The 14,956-nt window shown below is 40.4% G+C and overlaps 1 protein-coding gene and 1 long non-coding RNA gene across 11 annotated transcripts in view; one reads left to right on the top strand and one right to left on the bottom strand.

Moving 5' to 3' along the window:
* The first annotated feature begins 2,053 nt into the window (after positions 1–2,053).
* Positions 2,054–14,956, top strand: part of MICAL2 (microtubule associated monooxygenase, calponin and LIM domain containing 2) — a 91,647-nt gene continuing 78,744 nt past the window's right edge. For 4 of the 9 annotated variants that reach the window (XM_051620754.1, XM_051620750.1, XM_051620752.1 and 1 more), the window contains exon 1: positions 13,840–13,933. The gene's annotated coding sequence lies outside the window, so the exon portion shown is untranslated. Of the gene's footprint in view, positions 2,121–12,115; positions 12,308–13,838; positions 13,970–14,046; positions 14,260–14,956 lie in introns of those variants that run through there. The other 5 variants (XM_051620746.1, XM_051620747.1, XM_051620753.1 and 2 more) reach the window with 5 other exon arrangements.
* On the bottom strand, positions 12,282–13,774 carry LOC127385193 (uncharacterized). 2 transcript variants are annotated; one of them, XR_007889617.1, is made up of 4 exons: positions 13,736–13,774; positions 13,283–13,371; positions 12,876–13,014; positions 12,282–12,520 (listed from the first exon to the last, which is right to left on the bottom strand). It is a non-coding gene; the product is annotated as an uncharacterized LOC127385193 (long non-coding RNA). The 2 variants fall into 2 exon arrangements; XR_007889616.1 differs by lacking the exon at positions 13,736–13,774 and having other exon boundaries at positions 13,283–13,729.

Genomic DNA, 14,956 nt, shown 5'->3' with positions numbered 1-14,956 from the left:
TTGGTTTTATTGTTCTATCTGACAGGACATACATCAATAGCAGTTTGTTGTGTTTCTTAATTTGCCTTGTCTTTATGAAGTTTACTTTTGTGAGCTCCCTGGAAAAGTATACTGAATTACCTATGGATGGGATGTGACCAAGCTGAACTCTAGCTAGTTTGCTCTTTGCATCCATTTCTGAATTTGCCGTATCAGAGCAGGGGGAAGGTAGAAAGGAGAAACTAAGCATGTTAACCTCTACAGAAGAGTGTGAAGGAGTTATTTAAGAATAAAATATCAACAGGGGCCTTAGAGGTAATATTGGTACCCAGTATTAGTTTGCTTTTTGTTCTGTACTTTATGCATCTCATTTTACTCCATCTAATCTAAAAACTGCATTTGGTAATGAGTTTTTGTTAAATAAAAATTAAACTGTTGAACTGTTTAATGATACTTTGGCTGACTTGCATGCATTTTCAAATCCTTATTTCCTAATTATTTCAAAGGACATGGAGTCTGAAAATTGCTGTTTAATTATTTCACCTGTGTTTACAAGGGCTCCTTTTTAAATCCAATTTCCTCACGCTTTCCCTCTTCTTTCCTTCTTCTTTCCCTCTTTTCCCTCTGTTGCAGAATACAGACACAGGCATTCAGACTTAGGCAGTTGTCCAAATCTATTTTAGAACAAAATTTTAAATCAAAACTTCTTGCAGCTATAGGGCGAAGGTCACATGTACTTTCCCTGGGTCAGCAGGAAAACTTGTGATGACATTGCCGACCCATCTCTCTTTCCTCTCCCAATACATACGCACATAATGTAGAGCTATGAAATTTTTTATTTTTCAGGAGAAGTCAAGGTTACCTTGTCCCTTATAGGACCAGTTGAAAGAACTTTGGGTTAGAAAAAAGAGGAAAGGTAGGCACATGTTACCTAAGAACCTTATTCTTTTATCCTGATCAACAGCAAAGACTTAGCAAAGCGTGTCTAGATTTTGCAGTGTTGACAAACAGCTTCATTATTACCATCATAATATCACTTGATATCAAAGGCAGAGAAATGTGGAACCTGAAATGCCATTCAAAGATGGAAGAAATCAAGGCATTTTGCAGCTACTGAGATACACAAAGCTTTTGTAAGCACAAGTTCATTGGTCACACCTTCTGTCATTTTTCCATACTGAACCCTCAGTAAGCCTGTAGACGTGTAGAAAGACACTTTGAAAAAAACTTGGAGTAGAAATAGATGTTAACACATTTGAAGCTGCATTGTAGCTGAATACATGCTAGTATTTTGATTTTTTTTCCCCCGATGTTTCTGTGATAGTTATGCTTGTGTGTTTTCCAGCTGCTTTTGAGTCACTTTGCTGTACTTCTGGCTGTGAAAGTGAGAGGATAGCTTCTGCAGATGAAAGGCCAGCAATGATAGCACTGGAATGTGACCTCGGACGTTTATCAGAATGACATTGTCTGTCAGATGATACGACATTCTTATTTTTCCAACCGCTTCTGGCGTGGAATCAGGTCAGTTCAGGATGGAGGCATCTGTTGCCATGCCATGTATCTATCCATAAATGGCATAATAAGATTCTTAATATGAATTTAGCTTAGTTAATGCAAAATAGGTTTAATTTTAAAAGCTCTCTCTTGTGTGTAGGTATTTAACATGTCCCTCTGTCACTTTGAACCTGCTTTAAAAGTCTGCTTGAAAGAAACCACTGGGGTTAGAGAAAGACTGGTTATTCTCTCTGAAAAAAAATAATTTGAAATAAATATAAAATGAGGATAATTTTCTAGCTGTTGATATAGGTATTCTTCTGCTTAATAGACCAAGGTCTCGTAAACTGTAAGTGATTATTCCTTCCTGCCTCAGAATTGGGAAGTATCTGAAACAGTAACAGAAAAGAAGCTGTTATCTAAAAGAGAGATTTTGAATAAATGATGTTACTTGGGTGTAATCTCCATAGCTTCCTTCTCCCCATCTGCAAATGAAAATAATGAAGGCAAGTGTTTGGTGGGAGGACCATGAGAGTGAAAGCTGCAACTAGGTGTAAAAATGTGTCAATTCTATTTTCAGCCTGGCCATGGCTTGCACTGTGAGCATTCACTTCCTTGAGGCACAACAACCACAGCTGTAAAACAGGGTAAGACTCAAAATAAAAAATTGCCCTTTGCAATGCAAAATACTATTATTTCTATAGTAGCATTTCTAAGGTGTTACAGATTTGAGATTTATTTGCAGATTGCATCCCTCAGGATATTCCAAAGAGTTAGGAATACTTTTGGGGTTTGTTGGTGCATACAGGTTAGGACAACACATGTAGGTGGGGCTGTCTTTAAGCTAAATGGTTGAAATGCCAGAAATCTGATGCATCTGGGCAAAAGGAAATACTTCTACTGCTCTTCTTTTACTGGAAGAAATTCTGTGGTTGTTTCCATTATGAATCATGCATATAGTAGTTATGAAGTAATTAATGTTCTAGGATGAAAATATTAGTTTTTGATAATGCTTCTGCTCTTAAAAGGAGACTTGAGATTGCCTGTGCTCTGTTCCATCTATCCACTTTTTACAGATAATTATTTAAACATAATTCTTTTTTTGTTCATAGAAAAATTAACAAGACCTCTGATATTCTAGAGCTGAAAAAATAGCAGTGAGTTAGTAAATGAGTCAGTTGAAAATGAGAATTTTAGCCAGTTATGTCTTTTTGTTTCTAAGACAGTTTCTTATGCAAGCTAAAAATATCAAGCATTTCTTTGTAACAATGCCCAGCCCAAAGAGGAGCAGCAGGAGAGTTACCCGTGTTTCAATTCTCAGTCATAAGCCAGTTTGCTTTTGAAATACAACATTGTGGTAGATTAATTACAGAAATAGAAAGCATTTCAGAGTGAAAGAATGAGCAAAATATTCTTACTCTTGTTGAACAAGTGCCTAAGTGCCTCTGATGGCAAGGTGAACAATTTCTAACATACTCCTTCTCTAGGAAAAAAACCAAAAAAACCCAAAAAAACCCAAAACAAAAAAGTTTAAACGGTATTTTGATGCATCAGTCAAGTTTTGAGCATGTTCATAGTTTTTTTACTAGTTTTGAATCCTGGGTTTGGGAAGTGCCTGGACTTATTGGCTGAGTCATACCATATATGTGGTATGTCTGAACAGAAAACAGTGCAAAAGGCTTAAGGGGGTTTATAAATAGAAAATGTTCTGAGGGAAAATAATTGCTCAGAAAGCAGACTCTATTGATACATGACTGCATAGATGTTGTCAGTTGTACAAGACTGGTATTTTTTAATGGAAAATGTTATTTCTTTAAAACATACAAATACCCCAAACAAACAAAAACCACAAACAAACAAAAAACCCAAAAAACAACAAACCCACCAAACCCACTTTAATTACTTAATGCTCTTTCTCTACATCTTTATCTTACTCACATGAATGTGTGGGGACAGTAACCACTTTTAAACTTAAAAATATACTTCCTTAAGAGCTGCTGTCTTGTTTTCAGGCCTGATGCTTTTGATTCCAAGAATACATATTTATTTAAACTTACCCTTGTTAAACTGACAAAACCCTGATTTACTGTGCACTTCCTATGTTCTTTCTTCTGTGATACAATATGTACATGTCACATGTCATACAGGGAGAGCGAGGAACGGGACACAGAAGCTAGGAACTCCTGCATTAATACTGCTTCTGCCATTGTTAGAGTTGCCCTTGACAAGTTGTCCCTAGGACTGTAATTTTTATTCACTTTGTTCTTCTGGAAAGGTAGGGTAACAGCTGCTCCCGTGGTATTTTCCCATATGCTGAATACAAAGCATAACAGAATAACGTACAGTTCCCTTGAAGTCAATTACTTTGTCCACAAAAGCAGACAGGGCATCTTTTTTCCCCCTCTCCAGTCAGCAGAATCTTAGAATCCCTCTCTGGTAATCTTACAGTGTAACTGACTGACAAACTGACCATTTGACTGAAAAAAGCAGTTCTGTCATTGTTTAAAGAGGAGTTATGCTGTTAACACAGAATAAAAACCACATTGTGAACAAGTAATGGAACTAAAATCAAACTTTCCTAATTTATAACCAGACTCAAAGCTAACCAAAGCCAGTCTTTCCACTGACTTCATCAAACTCTGCATATTTGTCCACAGAAGTGCTAGTAATGCAGCCCAGCCAGGCCCTGGGAGATGCTGCAACCCCTTGTTCTAGGCTGACCTTGTCTGCCTGGCGTACAGAGATGCTAGGATGAAAAAGGTACTATGTACAATACCAAGGGCAGGCCAAACTACAACCTGAAACAAAAAAAATGCTGCAGGAAAGCCCTTACTAAAAAAGAAAAAGCCAAATGTAAATAACAATAAGTGGTAGCAGTATTATGGGTTGTTTTGCCTCCAGGCAAGTGCCTACACATTTGTAAATAATAACATGCAGGCATTAGCTTAGTTTGAGATGCTTATTGGTGCTTTGTAGACTAATGTATTAAGCAAAACGGAAGGCAAGAGTCGGCAAGTTTCCAACATCTGGGTATATTGTGAAATAAAAAAGTACATGTAAACTTTTCCTCCATGACTGCAAAGTGAAATGTACGTGTTGGATAAAAATGGTGCTACTGCACTCTTAAAAAAAATTCTTATTCTGTCAATGCCTGGAGTAAATAATAAGAAAAGGGGCAGGTCTCTTGAAGGAAACCACCAGTTTAATTCAATTATATAGAGAGAAGTCTGCTTGAAATGTACAACTTTTTTTTAATAAGGAAGTTTCATCTGTGAAGTTTGAGAGTTAACCATTCTCCAAAACAGTCTGTTAGACAGTGACTGTATTTTACTGAAATTTAATAAGAGTTATACATGTATATCTAAACTTCTCTTTGCTCTCTGACAACTAATAGTTGGCTGTGTGGGTGACAGTGAAAGGCCAGACACTGATGTCTAGGTGACCAGGAAGTATTGCACTACTGTAAACAGAGAAGCCGCTTGAATCCTGTGAAGTTATTTAAAACTGACTTTTTTAATACTGAAACACCTGTTAGTCCTTAGCTTGTACATTGTTAAACTCTATGTGGCTAAATGGGTGATGCCAGATGTGTATCTTGAAAGAGCAGCATAATTGCTGCTCATTACAAATTGCAAGGATGCAATACAGCTAAAAGAAGCACTTAACATGCAGAAAGAAGTGCTTTCAAATCAAGAAGGTTGAATGGCAAAGGAAGACTTTTCAGTTGTGCTAAGTTTCACACCTCAGTCTCATTTATGAATTGTAAATAACCTATGAAGGTACTTGAAAGAAGTGCCAGTACTGTTAACAACATGGAGCAAACATAGGACAGGTTGATGGACTAAGTTCTGCTCAACGGGATTTCCTCTGGGAATGTGGCAGTTGTTACATGTTTTTATTTCAGCTGTTGTGAAACACACTTGTGCCCAGGCTTTGTTTCTCCCCAAGTGCTGCTGCTACCATTCCACAGAGTTCAAAGTGGTTTTGCTCAATGTGTTCAGGCTCCTCCTTCACCAGCTGAAATCTGATATTTCAAACTCTCGGTATGCACTAGCAGGAAGGGTGGAAGGATGCCAGCTGCCTTGTTGACAAATTTGCAGATGCACAGGACCTTTTCTTTTTTAAAAAAATAATTTAAAAATACTTCTTTTTTTTGTTGTTATACTGGTTCTGAGACTGGAAAACTATTGGCAGATGGTGCCACTCTGAAGAGGTCTCTCTTTAAGCTACATTTGTTTGTTTAAAGTTGCTAACATGACATGTTTAAATACTAAATTATGGAGTTCATAAAAATATTTTACAGGTCATCAGGAACAATATTGTTTGTGCTGTGATCCAGTGAGATCACATGAAGGAAGAAAACCCAAGCAACAGAAAAGAGGTTGTTCAACAAGCTTTAGTGTTACTCTGGTAGATGGTAGCAATTAATGAGGTGTCACCTGTGTTGAAGGCTGTGCCAATAGCCAAGTGGAGAGAGGAAACGTGGGGCTGCAGAGCCTCCTGGGGGGAGGCAGCAGGAGGGGCTGGATTACCTGCAGCATCTTTGAAATCTCCAAAACTTATGGCAGGAAAGAGAATGACCACAGCCTTTTGCCACACGTGGTCTCAGCATGTCAAATGCTTGCTGTAAAACTTCTGCTCTGCCAGGTGGCCTGTAGCACTTGCCTTCCCTCTCATAAGTGTTGTGTCCTCCTGAGCCACTTTAACTTTGGCAGATGGGTTTTGATAGCACTAATGTCTGTGTGTGGGGCCTGTGTCCCCAGGGCAATGCTGAGCTCCTCTAGGAGCAGAGGCATTAGGTAAGGCTGATCTCTTCCCTGCAAGTTTATGGAAAAATGACACTGCTGGAAATGGGCCAGTTTAACTGGGAAAACTGAAGTTGACTAAGTTTGAACAACATAATTATGACATAAGGTTAGAGAGGTAAATGGCTTTAGGCCTCATTCAAGAAACCAGAGATGAAAGGGTGGAAACAGGAATAAGCTGGTTTTGGTGTGTTTTTTTCTGTGATCAGATAAGAAAGGAGAAATCTTCAGTGCTGCTGTAGCTGGATATAAAATTAAAACAACAAAGTTGCAGTGGGTAGTTAAAAAGCAATTAAACTTTCAAGAACATGTTCCTGAGTAACAGTTTGAGAATGCTGTTGTAATTTTTACCCAGAAAGAAGTCTAATGTTTAGAGGATAATTTCCCTAAGGTTAATATAATGATTAGGGACCCATAACTCACAACTTTATAGCACCAGGTTTAGGAAAAAGTCTCTTTGTGTCTGTCCTGTGGGTAGGTTATCAGCATCATAAATGTCTTTAGCTTTAGCAGTTGTGTTGCTGTGCTGCGGTTTGGCCTCCAGTGAGGACTGCACAATCCTTGCTTTCAACAGATACCTTGGTCTTTTTTTGTTGTTTTTGCAGTTGAGTGAGGTCAGAAGAAAAGTTGGTTATTGGTTTAAATGAGCATAGGATTGTGAAAGGTAAGAGGCTGGATGAAATTTTCTTTCTTACCAATGAACACAGTAGTGAAAAATGTCAATATACATATTTCATGGAGCGGAACCACTTACCTCCTGAACCAGGACAATTAAACATTTTTGAAGGAAGTTAACATATGCAATTATCTGTAACACGTATAAATCAGATTGAAATGCAAACCTACAGGTAAACCAAATTTTTATGTGCATCGATACTTTTCTTGTTGGAACTATATATAACCATAATCTGCACCATTTCTGTGGAACTTATAGGTCTTTAGTTACTGTGCTCTTATTGACAGTATCCTTTGGAAAACTTTATAAATGTTATCTTGAATAAATGTGAGAGTTAAAATGTCAGTGACATTGATTGACATTTCCTACAGGATCCAGAACATGGAAAGGAACTTTAGAAGTTGTAATTATACATTGGCCAGAATCCCTTATTATGACATGAGAGTAAAATTCACAGTTTTCCTTTGCCGAGACCAAGAATTTGCATTTTAGTTGCACTGTAACAGTCTCCAAGTGCATCATGGCTATGTTTAATGTTTTTATATAAATGCTGAGTGTAAATTGCATTAAACATGCATAACTCTTGTTTCTTAGCAACCTTATTATTAAACAAAGGGGGGTTGAATACATATAATTTATTTATTTTAAGCTGTCAAGACAGACCATAATGTATAACAGACAAAACTGATACCCAGCAGTTGCTGCTTGTTTTCTATTATCTCCATAGAGCAAGTTAGAAACATTTGTGTTAGATAATTTTTTTAAAAGGACTACATCTTCTTCCTAACCATTCCTTTCTGGCTAAGCATGGGAAGCGAGGTCATCTCCTCTCTAATTCAGCATAATGCAGCACAACAAATGATAAGTCACTAGAATCTCCCAAAGTAAACTCTAGGATTGCCAAAGAAAGCACCTCCTTCCCTAAGAAAGAGAAAAAAAAGATTTACCACTAAACTTCTAACATGAGTTTGCTCATGCATGTGGAGTCAGATTAATTAAACAACTGCACTAGCACAGACTAACTAGAAGTGTTTAACTTAAAAATTAAGAATGAGAAGCTGTGAAACTAGAAGAATGGCAATTAGAAGTGTTGTGGTTTCATCCTTGAGCTAGGCAAGTACGTCTGAGTGTTCAGCTGTCTGAGAAAGAGAGTAATTTCCCTAAAATACCACCAGAGACTGTATTTGCACTCAGACTTGTCATGGTCCTCACTGGTTTGAACGCTCTGTCATTCATCTATTGATGACACTCAGGAAATACTTTGTTCAGTAACACCCACAAAACATAAATAACAGTTAATTAAATAAAATCTCTGCTAAGATTTAATATGCCAACATCAAAGCATCAAGAAAGTGATCCTTGTCTCTGACAGAAAGTTTCCCACAGACAAGAAATAATCTCAGGTTCTTACTGACGACACAGACAGAATGGTTAATTTGTATTAAGCATGTATTTGCAGCAGATTCCCTTTATTCACTGACAGTCACATTCTAGGAACTATTTTCATGCATGTGTGTGCTAAACATACAAGTCTTTTGTGTTGGCTTTGTTGGTGTTTTTTTTTCACAAAATTTCCCCAACATCTTTATCACCAATCACTATATTTTTCTCCTGATATAATCTGAAGCAGCATAGCTGGCTGTTTTGCAATGTGACATCCTTTAAGCAGCTGACAATTACTGGCTTGTGCAGATGTTTTAGCACCCTAACAAAGCAGAATCTATTTGCCAGCTGTACACAGCCTGGAATAATTTGTCTGGAAAGACTACAAGTTAACCTAAATTTCTTTATCACTTTAGCTGACACTGAAGTTTCACTTTGCTCCACAAATCCTTAATCTGAAATCAAGTATGACCAAACTCAGACTGTGTTTGCAGGAAAAGTGTTAGCACAGCAGTGCAGGAAGCAAATCTTATCAGCTTTGTTGAGCTTGGTCGGTTAGTTTTACAGAGAGTTGTTTGTCAGCAGAATCCAAAGCAGCAAAGCTGCAAGGACGAGCTAGGAAAATGAGGCCTGATCCAAAGCCTATTGGAACCCATGCAAAACAATGTTTAATTACTTGATGCTTTTCTCTATGAAGTTGGTGAGATGCTGACATTTATTTCAATGGAAGTAGCTCTAAGCCTTTGATATTCTCTCATATGTATTTCTCAACAGTAGTGACTCCTGCAAATCAAAGCAGAATCAAAACTGAGTCTGAGCACACAAACCCGAATGTTAGAAATGAAAATATAAAATATCTGTGGAATAAAGCCCCTAGGACACTCAGGACTCAACATTAGTAAAATGAAGTCTTTTAGTGCAATAATTGTTATACTCCTTAGGGAAAATACCCTAATATTTCCTTGTGGAAGACTAAATCTTTTAATCTTGGCTAAAAGACTGGCTACAACTAGGACAGAACAAAAAACAAAACAAAACCCAACCAACCAAAAAAACCCCACAAAACCAAACCAAAACACAAAAAACCCAAAAAGCTACTTCATAATGAAGATTTATTATACTTTTCATAGTGTCCACCTTATTTGATTGTCTGACAAACCTTCTCAAAATTGAAGTACACATTACAAAATTATATGTGCCTCAAGAGGAATTTTGAACTTCTGAAGGTTCTGGTTGTTGCTTTTCAAAATTAAAAAAAATTGCTTCCATGATTTGCAATTACAACATCACTAAAGCTGACATTAGCTCTTACATGAAGTGAAATGACACTGAGGTGTGACTCTGGTACAGGAACAAATATGGGATTATTATTTTATTCCTTACTAAAATGAGAGTTATCTTAGAGAGCATCAAGCTCATCTGCCTTCAAAGATGGAATTTTTGGATTAATTAAGTGAAAATTCTGAAGAGGCTCGTGCTGGCTACCTGGCACTCTCTATATGAGCCTGCAGTTATCCAAGTGTCTTAGGAAATCAATCAGTTAATATCGAATGATACTGGAAGCAAGAGATCATCCTATGCTTGGATTTGGTGTAGCATTAAAAATTTCATGTCAGTACAATGCTTTTTAGCTTCAGGGAAATTTAACCAGCAAAGACTTGTGATCCAAGGAGTGAAATTTCCTAGATTTGTGTCACTAGCCTGCACCATGCAAACTATCTCCTTTTTGGCAAAATATCAGAGAAAGCATGCACATATGGGGGAAAAAAATTCCAAAGCAAAAAAACAAACAAAAAACCCAAAACCACCACCACCAACTCACTCTCCAAAACCAAAAAACCAGAATATTTGTGTTGAAGAAAGAAGGATTAATATTCCCATCCTGGGGGTGTGTTACTGGCCAGCCGTGCTGTGGGATAACTATAGAGCTTGCCCTTTTAGATAGAGGCAACACAGGGCAAATAGAAATCCTGGCAGTTCTGTGCCAATGTGGGAGAGCCCTCCTGCTGTTACTGCAGCACACGCAGTGAGTGTATGGGAAACTGCTAATATGAGGAAGCTAGGGAGATGAAGGACCCATCCCCAAACTTCCCTAACAAATGAACTTGTAGTCAGCTGTGGGAAGAGGACTAGAAAACTAGCTAGGTGTGTTTTGTTGGCACTTCTGTCTGTTTTTTTAATTAAGAAACACGGATCCAGTTGAATAGTTTAAATATTCATTATTTACCAATGAACCAAAGTGTTTTCAACTGTTCTTCAGTGAACATGTATAAATCTGTTAATGTGTTTAGAAACTTGAACAGAAATATTGCTTGGAACGTATTTCACACTGTAGTACTTCCATTATATGCCAAGGGTATTATCTGATAAATTCAGGATCTGGTAGGAAGGGCTACTTCCTGCACATGTGGTAAGAAAATCCAGCTATTCCAGGCTCTGGGAAAATTACACGCTCCCACATACAGAATTCAGCTTCCTTTACTTAGATCTATTTTCTTTTCCTCAATCCATAAAACAAAATTCCTTTAAAAGAACCACCCTAATGGCTTTATATCTTCATTTAAAACAAAAAGCATTAGTGAAGGAAGAGAATATGAAAATCTGCATTTAACTACCGATTCTCACCAGAGATGAGTATGAGGACAAAATTCAAACCAAGAGCAGGAAAATACCCATGCTACCCATAATGGCCTTTCATGTGATGTAGGAGAATGTCCAGGTTTCACCCTCATAGAGGGTTTCACCCTCATAGGCCTCCATGAAGTAAGGAACTCTTACTACCTTCACCTTATAGATCACTGATAAGACACCATGTGTGCGTGACTTTTCAAAGCCATAAAGGAGATGAGTGGTGGATGAGGGAGTTCGCCGTGGTCTCCCGAGACCCAGGCTGTGATACAACAACCAGACCATGTCTTCTTTACAAAGAAAAGTTCAGTTAACTTTAAAGATATCCACAATTACCCAGGAAACATCAGACAGGTCGTTTAAATACCACAAGAAGGGCTTTTATTGTGTTGGATATGTAGATAGTGTTACATTTGCAAGAATTTGAATAGATAGGCTTGCACATGTCAGGAAAGGGAGTGCTTTCCATAATCAGCCACAGTGAAGGGATGAACATCCTACAGTGGAGTTGGCAGGCATGGCTTTATACCAGTTGATAAGGCTGGATTGTTTTTCATAAGGGCTATTCTTACTCCTTTTTCCTGTCCTTTCAACAAGGGAGAACAGGCTAGGGCCAAATGAAAAAAAATAATTGCAAAGTAGCTGCACTGTTAAAAATAATGAGTTAGGAACTTGGTCTCACTGGAAGGGGAGGCTGCACAGCACCCAGAGAAGTCACCATTCCCCTTTATGGTTGCATGTCCCATGCTTGATCTAGGGGAGGGGGACTAGGGTAGCCAACAGAGCCACACATAATGCTGAATTTGTAGTTCTTGATTAGTGTTTGTTAATCTAGTCTTTACTAAAGTGTGTTCATCTTAGTCTGTAAAATTAGACTGTTTCTTAGTTATGTTTTCCTTTGGAGAGAGGTAGATGTGACTGTGAATAAGCATTTCTTAATTCTGGTTAAGTAACATCTAATGAAACATGATTTTAAAAGATGGTTATGACAACAGTTAAGGTTAGTGAGTGTGAACTGTATGTTCATCTGTTGGGCATTTTCAAAGCTCAAATATTTAAGGACAATCAATAAACATGCTAATTATAGTTAATAGAATAGCAAGGTCCCTGGTGGTCTCCATGCAGCCACTGACATGTCTCCCCTTTACAGGGAGCACATAAACATTTTGGAAGGACTTGGTGGGAGAAAGTTATCTGCTTATGGACTTTTTCCGAGAGGAGATGAGGGAAGAGGACAGCTGGTAAAGGTGAAGAGATAGATGGGAGGCCGGTGCTGTCAGCATCTTTCCTATCCAAGAAGGAACATCTTTTGTAAAGAAGGAAGTTTTGGAGTATTTCCCAGGTGGGGTTAAATTATTTTTTACTTTGTAATTTCTGGGTTCTCTGCGGAGGAGTCTTGCTTTCACGTGGCTCTCAGTGCTGGACTGAAGACTTCATACAAATCAGATAGATATTATTTATTTCATATGCATCTCTTTGCTAACTACAGATCACTTTTGCTGGAAGTTTGCCCAGAGGTTTTTCCCATTCCTTCTTCTTGCCTTCCTCTAGCCTACTAAAGAAGATGGTCTTTTAGATAACAGAGGAACAGCATGCACCTTTATTTCTATATTGTAGCTTTTATCACTTTGAGGTAAAACTACATTTAATCTCCCAAAGTTAAATAAGTAGATAAACACACCACAATTCAAAAGTTAATGATTGAGTAAAACTTGGGTTAAGCCAAGCATGGTGCAAAAAGATACAAGATAAATTTCAACCCAGATGAGGTGTATTTTCCACAACAAAATGCTTGCCTTGAGATCAACAAATTACTTCAGAGAGTTGGTTAAATGCTTGGCTCATTAGAGGTTGTGTTACATTCAGCTGTGAATGGATAAATACGGCCACATTCACACTTGTTTTCTCACCATGTTTTCCAAAGCAGCTTTAAATTTGGCTCAGAGCAGGCAAGTGTGAAAAAGGTCAGGTAGCTCATGTCATGGCAGCCCGGGGTCCAGCTCTCTTGTCCTGGCACAGCTTTCTTCAAGGTCACTTAAGAGACAGTGTCTGTGTGGTACATGTCAAAGTGATTATGAATGTTTTAAGATACCTAAAAGTGGACCTTCTGAGTCTTTTCTCAAACCTTTAAGTTAGTAGATGTGAGCTTTAGCTGTGGAGCATTTCAGCCTCTCAGCTGCAGCAGTTCAAGTGCATCCTAATTGGGGTTTTAGTTCCTTTTTTTTTTTCCCCCTCCCCACAAAGCTTCACTACTACCGTTACCAAGATGTTGATACAAGTCAAGGAGTTGTAGTGTAAGTGCTGTTAGTTACGTTACCTGCTAGCCTTGAACTTTTTTCCAGTCCTTTTCCATTTGCTTGCTCACCTGATCTTCTTACATCTCCTAGCTATATGACCATCCTTAAGCTTCCCTCAAACATAGAACCGGAGCAGACGGGAAAAAAACAACACATTTCTGAGTTCCTTGTTTCACTCTCTGCCGGATGTGCTGACACACACGCCACTTCCCCAGTTTACAGGTGGCATCTCCTCCCCCGCCCTGTCGCTGCCTGGGCGGGGGTCGCGGCTCCGGGCCGGGCCGGTGCCGGCAGGTGAGCCCCTGCCTCCAGCCGCGGGGCTGCGGGCGGGGCGGGCTGTGCGGGACCCCCGCAGCACCGGGCAGGGCCGGTCGGGAAGAGCCACGAGGGGGCGCGGGTGTGTGTGTGTAGGGGGGCAGAACCCCAAAAGCTCAGCAACAAGCCCCGTGCCGAGGGGCGGCAGCGAAACGCACCTTGCTCGGAGCGCAGCGGCGCCCGGCGCAGCTCGCACGGGGCTGGGGCAGCCGGCCCGCCCCGGCCCGCCCCGGCCCGCAGCCCCGCCCCGCCTGGAGCCCCGCCGCGCAGAGCCTGGGCAGCGTGCGGAGCTCTGGGCAGCGTGCGGAGCCCCGGGAGGTCCGCGGGCGGGGGTAGCGCTGCTGCGGGAGAAGCAGGTGCGGTGGGAGCGGGACGCGCCGCGGGCGGAGCAGGTGCGGTGGGAGCGGGACTGCCCGCGGGAGGCGGTGCCGGAGGGTCCCGCCGCGGGGCAGGGCACCCAGAGCCGGGCTCGCCTCCGCGGGTGGCGGCAGCCGGGGCCGCGCCGTCCCTCGGCGGGGTGCGGGGGCTGGTGCCCTGCTTGGGGCTGCGGGTTCTGCCGCCCCGGGGCTCTCCCGTGGCTGCCCCCGCGCCTCGCTGGTGAGGCAGGAGGGTGACTCCTTTGGGCTCCTTCTGCCGCGGTGTCGGAGGGCGACGTAGGAAAATAAAAATAATCTTTGGCTTCGTAAGTACCCTGCGATCAAGACAGCGAAATGCTTTCCGAATAGGTTACAACACTGAAGTGGGCTATTAGTTTGGACGCGTCTTAATGAGTGTTAATCAGCGTAACATCCTTCTCTGCTCACCTTTTGGGCTGATTGAATATGGCATCGGTTGGGTTTTTCTTTGTGCTTTGAAGTATGTCTTAACCTCTGGTAGTAATTGTCTTGTCATGTTCATTATGTTTGTAACGTGTAAATTCAGCGTGTGACTTGAATTCAGATAGTTGGCGGTGGGGTTGCTTGAAGACTGATGATTGTAGATTCATTTGCCCCTAGGCTTATAGCGTTGAACCAGTATCAAAAAGTTCTAACCTTTCTCTCTCAAGCTTATCAGAAAGGATCTGGAGGTCTCTGTTGACTTTAAAAACCGTTTACAATTGGCAACCTTGCGGGTACTTCCAGCCAAAATGCGATCTGAGCGTGGAAACCAAACTACATTCTTGTATCTAAAGAAGGTCCCTGCAGGTCAAAACTAAGGCATGTTGGCATGGCCAAGAGACCTCGTATGAGCGTGGACTATTTTTTTTTTTCTGTCTTAGAGGCTCTGTAGCTTGTAGTGACGTGGAGCCGTGCAGACTCGTGCTGCCAGGCCCGGCTGGGGTGTAAGCTGCCCCTCTTCTGACTCCAGTGTTGGTTTTGAGGAAGTTCTTAATCTCTCAG

The sequence above is a fragment of the Apus apus genome, chromosome 5 (assembly GCF_020740795.1).
Source record: "Apus apus isolate bApuApu2 chromosome 5, bApuApu2.pri.cur, whole genome shotgun sequence".
In the NCBI taxonomy this organism is placed as follows: domain Eukaryota; kingdom Metazoa; phylum Chordata; class Aves; order Apodiformes; family Apodidae; genus Apus; species Apus apus.
This window is presented reverse-complemented; position numbering and strand designations above follow the sequence as displayed.